The following is a 10,724-nucleotide window of genomic DNA, read 5'->3' on the forward strand; positions in this document are numbered from 1 at the left end:
GATCTGTTTTTTTTTTTTTTTTGTTTTTTTAGGTTAACAAACGCTTTAAGGTAAAAAGCTTTCTGTGTGCAGCAGCCCCTCTAATACTTACCTGAGGTTCATCTAGATCCAGCAATGTTGTAGGAGTGTCTCGGCTGCCCAGGACTCCCCTCCTCATTGGCTGAAACAGCAGCGCTGCACCATTGGCTCCCGCTGCTGTCAATCAAAGTCAGTCAGCCAATGAGGAGAGAAAGGGGCGGGGCTGGGCCACGGGCCCCTGTGGTGTAGAGAAAGTTCAGGTGCTAACTGTCCTCTATTCAGCTACCAGACCCGGATAGCTCTCTTCAGGCCCTGCCAGCCAACCTGGCTGCAATCACCTCTTTCCACTGCCCTTCCCACAGTCCCCTCTCCTGGTTCTGCACCCATCTCAAACTGCAAACTCCCAGTTCTCCCAGGCGTGCCTGCCCAGTCCTCCCGATTGTGCTTCACACACCAGCCCTCCAGGCTGTGACCAGTTGTCCTCCCTGGAGATTCTTAGCAGTGTTCTCTCCCACTGTCCTCTCCTTGCTCTCTCATGTGCCTCTCTCCCAGGATCTCTTCACTCCTCCTGGATGCACCTGAGCCCCAGCCCAGGGTCACCCCCCCCAGACTGGGGAGCTCCCCCTAGGCCCTAACAGTCTCCACACTCTCTCACTCCAGCTCTCCCACCCAACAACTCTTCCTCAGCTGGGCTGACTCTAGGTATTTGAGGAGGCCTGTCCCCTGCCATTTCAAGTTGGGGATTGGTCAAGGCCCCTCAAGACACCCCAGGCAGCCCCACCTCTCCTCTCCTCCTTTCCTTCTAGCACCTAGAAAGGAGAGGGAGGTGACAGTGATGTTACCTGTGAGTCACCCAGCCCTGCCCTGAGCCACTCCTAGCTCAGAATGAAAACAAACAGGCCTAGCCACCAGCTAGGCCTGCCTAAATTTTCCTACTCTCCAGACCTTACCTAACTAGAGGGTGCTACATCACTATTCCTACACATAATGTGCAACAAATGTGCACACTTTTGCTAGTTTCTTTTTAAAGTATAAGTACAATTTAAAATAAAGTGTATCTATCTCCTTTGCCCCTTTCCCCTGACCTAACACCTGGACTTACACCTGCAGAAAATTTCATTTGAACAGATAAGAAAGTATAAAAATTGCTCCTCAGCAATTCGTGGACTTAGCCTCTCTATGACTAAGCCCTTTGGGTTGAGTAAAACGTTTCAGTAGGCATGGCCTGGCAGAAAGCTAGGCTGAGGCTGCTTGACATTCGAACTGGGCTGCTAGGGGTGCAGTGTCCTCAGATTATTTCCTAATACAATGGGCTTTGATGTGCTTCAAAGAGGCTGGCACCCGAGCATACAAGTGATTAGAGCGATTACATGGGGCCTTTATGGACTTGACAAATTTGGAATGACTTTTCATTAAAGCACCATGTCAAATATAATTTCTAGCCGAAATCTACAGGTATTAGGCCAGCTTAATGCATTTCCAGCATTAAGATAAAAAACACCCCACTACCTGTTCTACCCACCTTCATCGTTATACACCAACCTGGCTCCTGTGACTTCTCCAGGCTGTCCTGGCTGCAGCCCTGCTCTCCTCACTTCCTGCTTTCACAGGAGACACTGAGGGTAGTGAGAGCCATAGGCTCCTGCTGCTGTTAGTCAAACTGCTGTACGGAGGGGGTGGGGGAGTGGCTTACCAGTGCTGTGTGTGTCTATGGATGCACACTATCCAGCTTGGGAGTGGCTCAGTCTGAAAGCTGCAGTTCTGCTGTTGGTTTACATACAGGGGTGGAAGTCTTCATTGTGCTGGCCGAGCCTGCATATTATTGCCCCTGTGTCCTGGGGCCAGACAGATATGATTGGAGATGGTCTCATTGAAGTCTATGGGGCTGTTTTGCGCAGGTTTAGACAGAACAGTGAAGAATTGAGGCGCTGGACATAAACAAGAAGCAGAACAACCGCCATCTTATCAAAGTATGCATGTGTAGAGGGGGGAGGGGGAGTTAGGGTAGGTCGGGGCAAAAGGGATAAAGGTGCTTTGTTTTTAAAGCCCAGCTTCAAGCAAAAAAAAAAAATGCAATGGCGCTGTACCTGCACTGTATGGTTCAACTGCTCATTTTGTCTAGGGGCACCAGAAAGCTTTTACTCACCCAATCCTCTGCTCCACCAGCAAACGGCGCTCCCCCATGATCCAGTGGTGGACTGATGGGCTTGATGATGACATCAGGAACAGTCCACTGCACAAGACTGCTAGACAGGAGGTGGGGGGGTGGTCAGGTGCCGCAGGGACTGGTCTTGTGCGGGGAGGATTGGAGGATTAGGTAAGTATATCTCTATTCTCCATCCCCCTAGACAAAAACAAGCAGTTATCCCCTGCAGTAGGGGCATGGCCCCACGGCATGGAAATCTTTTTTTTTGCCCAGAGTTGGGCCTTAAAAAGGGTGTAACCCTAAAAAATAAAATAAAATAAAGAGATCCTGTTCACTTATAGCAAGTTAAACAGCATAGTGCTTGTGCTGGTCTAATCTTTCCCTTTTATGCTGTAAAAAATCCTGGTGTGCTGACCACGGAAATCATGGCTGCTGATCCATGATACCGTGGTCAGGTTACGTGCCTCCATCATCCAGCTGCTCTCCTCTCTCCACCTCCCTCCCTGCCTGTCTGTCAGTGCCTGTGTGTGTGAGCCAATCTCCTCCCTGCCCCACCCCTCCTGCCGCTGTTAGTAGCTGGAAGCAAAGTTAGTTAAGATTTCGCGAGCCCCTCTGTTCTATCAAGCCATACTACACTGTGTACATGTTTGTATAAAATGCCTATATAAATACCCTATTTCAGATTGTTTCTGGCTGGTCACGTGACCTCCGTCCGCTCTCCTCTCAGGATCTAAGGGCTACAGGGGGAGGGGACTGAGCGGACAACACAGTGGTCACGTGACCTCCCCGGCTGACGTCAGCCCCTCCCGCTGTAGTCCTTAAATCGGTGGAGGAGAGAGGCCAGAGATCACATGACCAGCCAGAAATGAACTGAAAGCTTGATAGAACAGAAGGGCTGGCAGTAATCTTTCTTTGAGTTTACAACCACTTTAAGATAAGGTTACTTATCATTTAAAGGGAAAATATCCCAGTCAATTTATTTTTATGTTTGCAGGTTACTAGAGACATCTAGAAAATAGAGATCTCTGCAACTGCAGAGATTTGGCAAGCAGAACAGCCAGGAGTGCAAGGTGAAAGCCAGGATTAAAATAACATCAGCATAGAAGGCAGACTGAATCTTCTTAGTTAGTTTAAATGCAAAATGTTTAGGTATGGTGCCCTTTAGAGTACAATTGAAACTTTTTTTTTTTTCAAACTGTGTGTCTGCTTGAATTGCAAAAAGTTGCCCTGTGTTGGCAGCACACTGGAGTGTCAGACCACTGCTCACAGTGGTCCAGGTCCCTAGTAGTCAGACACTCCCCCTGCACAGTGTTCCAATCAACAGTGCTCATGCTTCCTGAGCAGTGGTATTGATTGGAGCACTGTGCAGGGGGAGTGTGAAACCATTGGAGACCTCCTGGACTAATGTGATCTGTGTGTGAGAGCAGCGGTCTGACACTCCAGTGTGCTGCCAACACAGGGCAACTTTTTGCAATTCAAGCAGACACACAGTTTGAAAAAAGAAAGAAAAAAAAAAAAAAAAAAAAGAATAACCACACACAAAGTAAGATTAAAACTTGTTATACAACCTGACTGTATAACAAGTACAAATTATAAAACATCAATTGGGCATTTGAATACCTGTAAGTATTTTTATGTTTTAACCGATAACAAAGGGTTTATTACAGCGGTGTGCACTGCAGGAGAATTGCATTTTTTTTAAACATTTTTTTCTCTCCAGAATTCTTTGTTTAGAAAAGAAAAACACAGGACGGCCCAGAGCAGACGCACAGTTCTTCTTTAAGTAAACGGTTGATAACATTTCTAAAACAAAAAAGCGGACGCAGGAACTCGCTTTGTATAGATAGATTAAACATAACGGACATTCTCTTAGCAACAGCATCTGAAACCCCTGACAATCCAAGGTTTTCATGACAGTTCATGTGGGGGATTGATGATTGCTTGTGCCTTGCTTCCTCTCCCATTACGTCAGATGGTCAGCAGTCATGTTAAGACACTAGGACTCTGATGCAGAGACAGTAATAGGCACTTCCCACCATACACTTAAGTACATAGCTAAAACTGATATATGCCCAAAAACATTCTCCCTCCTGTAATCCCATGTAAATACCTTCTACTTCTGCACATCAGCATTGAGCTAAACTCCAGGCCGATATAAAGACCACAATAGAATGCAGCTTTGCATTCGTTCATGGCCCACAAATGTGCGTTGTAGTCAGCCAACCAATTGGGTTGCCAATGCACCAAAAGTACACAACAGTCAGAAGTGTCAAAAAACTTGCAATGCGCTGCAATGGCAGCTGATGTTTCTTTTGTTTGGGGGTGCCCGCCTATGCCCCATCCCCGGCGCTGCCCGATGCACCTACCGATGCCCGATCCCCACCGCTGCCTGATGTGCCCGCCACCTAGATGGGGTAAGTGCCGGTGGACCAGCACTTACCCCATCTAGGCGGCGGGCACATCAGGCAGCGGGGTAATCGGGCATCAGCAGGCGCATCGGGCAGCGGCGGGGATAGGGCATAGGAAGGGCACATCGGGCAGCGGCGGGGATTGGGCAGCGACGGGCACATCGGGCAGCGATGGGGATCGGGGCATCGCTGGACATCAGGCTGCGGCGGGCATCGGGCAGCGGCTCCTGTGTCTTCTCCTCCTCGTTTCCGCCATGCGTCTCCTCCCCTCCTTCTAGGCGTACAATAGGATCGCCTGTCCTTTCAGCCAATCGGGTGATGGGTATCAGACCAGGAGGAGGATCAGTGTTGCAACAGCGAATATTCATTAACGAATACTTGTAATGATTAAGCGCACCTTGAAGTGTGTGAAACACGTCTACCAGGCATTCTGTTCCTGTAGTGTCTTTTGGGATGTCCTAATAAAGGATTCTGGATCAATATAGTGGTGTGCGACCATTCCTTTTATTTCTATTCATTCGCTGTTGTGTTGCAACACAACTGGGTGGGCTCTAGACGCAATGCTCTGCGCCCCGAGCCCACTCTATTTTAAAGCCTATTAGAGCGTCTGGCTCTAATCAGGTGCTTCAAAAAACATACCCCGCCCACCCCCGCCATAGGAATTCATGCGCCCGGCGTCCTGAAAGGGGCCGGGCCCATGAATAGGGAGGGCGGCAGCGGTGGATAGGGGAGGCGGCGTCCGTGCGCCCACAATGGACGGGCCGCTCCTGATGCACTGTAATGTACCAGCGTGGTGCATTGTCATGTGCTACGGCATGCTGCAATGTATGTGCTTGCACTGCCTTAGTGCATTGGAGGGGTCATTAAAAATGAAAGGCACTGCAGTGCAGCCACGCAATGCGTTATTACACGTTAATGCATGTATTACTACAACGCAAAGATATAAATGGACCCTAAGGCCGGGTTCACACATGTCCCGCTGCAGTTTCCAGCTTGGGGTCCAGTGCGTTTCTGTTCACTGGTTCAGGTGCGATTTTGGGGCGAATTTTGGCCTGAATTTGCACCTGAACCGGACCCAAAAACACATAGGACCCTTTCTAAAACCTCACAGAGGCCATCCCGGACATGCGTGAACTGGCTGCAATGAGAGCCAGTCACATGTCATGCGAATTGGATGTGGTTTAAAGCACATTTAATTGACATACACAGTATGTGAACCCAGCCTAAGGCCCCCTTCACACTGCTCTGTAGCTTTTTGCTGTGTTTCAGATGTATTTCCCCTGAGTTTCTGGTGTGTTTTTGGACCACCTGCACCTGTAAAAAATGGCTCAAAATGACTCAAAAACACAATTCGTGGGTGTATTTTTAAGAGGCGATTTTGCAGCGATTTCCATTCATTTCAATGGGAAGTTGCGTTTTTGGCGCAGTTTTCAAAACCGCACCAAAGATACAGCATGCAGGACTTTTCAAAACGCACCAAACCCACAGTGCAGTGGTGCGAAAAGTACTATAGGATTTACAGGGAATCATTTTTCCTGCGTTTTTCTTGCAAGGTAAAAACGCAGGAAAAACGGAGTGAAAGCGACAGAGTGAAACAGAGTGAAAGCGCCCTTATACATCAGGACTGGATGGAAAGAAAGACAAATCTGTTGGCAGGTATGTATATATATACAGTATCTCACAAAAGTGAGTACACCCCTCACATTTTTGTAAAACACTTATTATATCTTTTCATGTGACAACACTGAAGAAATGACACTTTGCTACAATGTAAAGTAGTGAGTGTACAGCTTGTATAACAGTGTAAATTTGTGTCCCCTCAAAATAACTCAACACACAGCCATTAATGTCTAAACCGCTGGCAACAAAAGTGAGTACACCCCTAAGTGAAAATGTCCAAATTGGGCCCAAAGTGTCAATATTTTGTGTGGTCACCATTATTTTCCAGCATTGCCTTAACCCTCTTGGGCATGTAGTTCACCAGAGCTTCACAGGTTGCCACTGGAGTCCTCTTCTGCTCCTCCATGACGACATCACAGAGCTGGTAGATGTTAGAGACCTTGTGCTCCTCCACCTTCCATTTGAGGATGCCCCACAGATGCTCAATAGGGTTTAGGTCTGGAGACATGCTTGGCCAGTTCATCACCTTTACCCTCAGCTTCTTTAGCAAGGCAGTGGTCGTCTTGGAGGTGTGTTTGGGGTCGTTATCATGTTGGAATACTGCCCTGCGGCCCAGTCTCTGAAGGGAGGGGATCATGCTCTGCTTCAGTATGTCACAGTACATGTTGGCATTCATGGTTCCCTCAATGAACTGTAGCTCCCCAGTGCCGGCAGCCCGAGACCATGACACTCCCACCACCATGCTTGACTGTAGGCAAGACACACTTGTCTTTTTACTTCTCACCTGGTTGCCGCCACACACGCTTGGCACCATCTGAACCAAATAAGTTTATCCTGCTCCCCATTCACACCTGAGACCTTATAACACTAACACGTCACATGGCATCGGGGAGGGAAAATGTCCAATTGGACCCAATTTGGATATTTTTACTTAGGGGTGTACTCACTTTTGTTGCCAGCGGTTTAGACATTAATGGCTGTGTGTTGAGTTATTTTGAGGGGACAGCAAATTTACACTGTTATACAAGCTGTACACTCACTACTTTACATTGTAGCAAAGTGTCATTTCTTCAATGTTGTGACATGAAAAGATATAATAACATTTTCCAAAAATGTGAGGGGTGTACTCACTTTTGTAAGATACTGTATATATATATATATATATATATATATATATATATATATATATATATATATATATATATACACATGCCCCATCTGTGTATTTAGCTGTTTGTCTAGAGTGCAGCTTTAAAAGTAACATTTAAGGAAAAATGAGAGCTGTAATTGCCAAATTTTTAAAGTGGAAGGATAGAATTTAAAGCGGTATTAAACCCAAAACCAGAAATAAAATATATTGCAGTGTACCAATCATTAAATGTGGGGGCTGCATTAGTTTTCTTGCAGCCCCCACAAAAGGGGCATCTACAATAGCGTCTACAAAATAGGGGATAGATTTATAGCATTTTTATTATTATTATTTGTTTTACTAGTAATGGCAGCGATCTGCCATAAAAATGCACTGATTACTGTAAAAATGTCACTGACAGGGAAGGGGTTAACACTAGGGGGCGATCAAGGTGTTCCCTGCTATGTGTTTCTAACTGAAGTGGAAGGGGACTGACTAGAGGAAGTGACGGATCGTGATTCCTAGCTAATAGGAACACACAATCTGCAACCCCTCACAGAGCAGAACAGGGATTTGTGTGTTTACACACACACTTCCGTGTCCTGCCTCTCGTGCCCACGATCACTCGTGGCCAGCGGTCATCGCGACCGTCAGCCACGAGCATCGGCACCCCCGCAGTGCAGCGGGCGCGTGTGCGCACACGCGCCTGCTATCCCGATTCCCACGAGCTGAAGTATAGCTATGATGGCTCGCGGGATCGTGCCGACCTGCCGCAGTAAAATGGGGGCGGCTGGTCGGCTAGCGGTTAAACTGAAGTTTATGTATGAATTTGATTGAATAGTTACATTGCTCCGGTGTGGACCAGTGCATGCATACCTCATACCTGACCAATCCCTGTGGAAGCTGTGAACCACTGGAGTCGCTGAAGTCCAGTGCTGAGTGGCTGCCTATCTACTTAGTAACCACTCACTCTGCACTACTGCCATTCACAGAACGCCTTATATTTTTTTCAATGAATATAAGGCATTATCTGACTGGATGAGGTGGAGAAGAAGGGCGGTCACAATGTCCACCTAGTCCAATCAGAGAACGCCTTGTAACCATTAAAAAAAAAATACATTGTGTTCTGTGGATGGAGAGAGCGACTTTCTGCAGTTGCCATACAGATGGGCAGCCGCTCAGCACCGGGCGTGGAAGATCGCTGCTATCACTGTAGTAACGGCAACTACTACATTGATTCTCCACTTCCACAGGGATTACTCAGGTATGAGATATGCATACTTATGCCGCGTACACACAACCGGTTTTTCCGTCAGAATAAACTCTGACGGTCTTTCCGACGGAGTTCGGACAGAGTTCCGCTGAAACGGACTTGCCTACACAAGATCACACCAAAGTCCGTTAGTTTAGAACGAGATGGCGTACGATGGGACTAGAAAAAGGATGTTCAATAGCCAGTAGCCAATAGCTGCCCTTGCGTCATTTTTGGTCCGTCGGAATAGCATACAGACGAACGTTTTTTTCCGATAGGAACTGATTCCGTCGGAAAGATTTAAAACATGTTCTATTTCTAGGTCCATCAGAATTTTCGAAAGAAAAAAGTCAGATGAAGCCCACACACGATCGGAATATCCGATAAAATGATTCCGTTGGACCTTTTCTGCCAGAAAGCCCAGTCGTGTGTACGCGGCATTTCATTGATCCGCAGTGGACCAATCTGTGCAATAAAATTCATACTTTAAACCCCCAAGACGTGGTAAAATTATTTTTGCGCTTGAGGAATTTAAACATTGTATGCTGTGTGGCCTGGCCATTAAAATGTTACCTTTGCTGTGTAAAACCCACATCCCCACTGGTATCAGCAGACTCTTAGCAGCACAAGTCTTTTTTCTTGCATAATAAAAATCCTCAGGGATTCACGTCACAGTGTATATCCTCCTGTGTACATAACATAACAAGGTCTTGTGACGTCCAAACTACTGCACAGCGCAGGAAGACAAACCTTTTAAGTGCAAATTTGCTGTCTTGTGCTTGGCAAATTATTACAAGTTTACAGAAACTAATTTTATTATCTCTCTGTATTAAAAAACAGATCTGCCTTCCTTTTGTCTGTGCAGCGGAAGAAGGAAATCTACAAATTTACAGAGCTTTTTCCTTTCATCAAATGTTTGATGTTTGCTTGCTAGACAATATAATATATATATATATATATATATATATATATATATATATATATATATATATATATATATATATATCAATAAATAATACACCGTGCCTTAAAAAAGTATTCAAACCCATTGAAATTTTCCACATTTTGTCATGTTACAACCAAAAAACGTAAATGTATTCTATTGGGATTTTATGTAATAGACCAACACAAACTGTAAGGAAAATGATAAATGGTTTTCAATTTTTTTTTACACATAAATATGTGAAAAGTGTGGGGTGCATTTGTATTCAGTCCCCTTTACTCTGATACTCCTAACTAAAATCTAGTGGAACCAATTGTCTTCAGAAGTCACCTAATTAGTAAATAGAGTCCACCTGTGTGTAATTGAATCTCTATATAAATACAGCTGTTCTGTGAAGCCCTCAGAGCTTTGTTAGAGAACCGTAGTGAACAAACAGCATCACCAAGGCCAAGGAACACACCAGACAGGTCTGGGATAAAGTTGTGGAGAAGTTTAAAGCAGGGTTATATTAAATAAATATCCCAAGGTTTGAACATCCCACGGAGTACTGTTCAATCCATGATCTGAAAATGGAAAGACTATGGCACAACTGCAAATCTACCAAAACACCTAAACTGACAGGCAAGGAGAGCATTAATCAGAGAAGTAGTCAAGAGGCCCATGGTAACTCTGGAGGAGCTGTAGAGATCCACAGCTCAGGTGGGAGAATCTGTCCACAGGACAACTATTAGTCGAGCTCTCCACATATCTGGCCTTTATGGAAGAGTGACAAGAAGAAAGACATTGTTGAAAGAAAACCATAAGAAGTCCCGTTTGCAGTTTGTGAGAAGCCATGTGGGGGACAAAACAAACATGTATAAGAAGGTGCTTTGGTCAGATGAAACCAAAATTTAACTTTTTTGGCCTAAAAGCATAACTCTATGTGTGGCAGAAAACTTACACTGCACATCATCCTGAACACACCATCCCCACCGTGAAACATGGTGGTGGCAGCATCATGTTGTGGGGATGCTTTTCTTCAGCAGGGACTGGGAAGCTGGTCAGAGTTGATGGGAAGATGGATGGAGCCAAATACAGGGCAATCTTAGAAGAAAACTTGTCTGCAAAAGACTTGAGACTGGGGCGGAGGTTCACCTTCCAGCAGGACAACGACCCTAAACATACAGCCAGAGCTACAATGGAATGGTTTAGATCAAAGTATATTCATG

This window comes from Aquarana catesbeiana, linkage group LG07, assembly GCF_042186555.1.
Source record: "Aquarana catesbeiana isolate 2022-GZ linkage group LG07, ASM4218655v1, whole genome shotgun sequence".
NCBI lineage: Eukaryota > Metazoa > Chordata > Amphibia > Anura > Ranidae > Aquarana > Aquarana catesbeiana.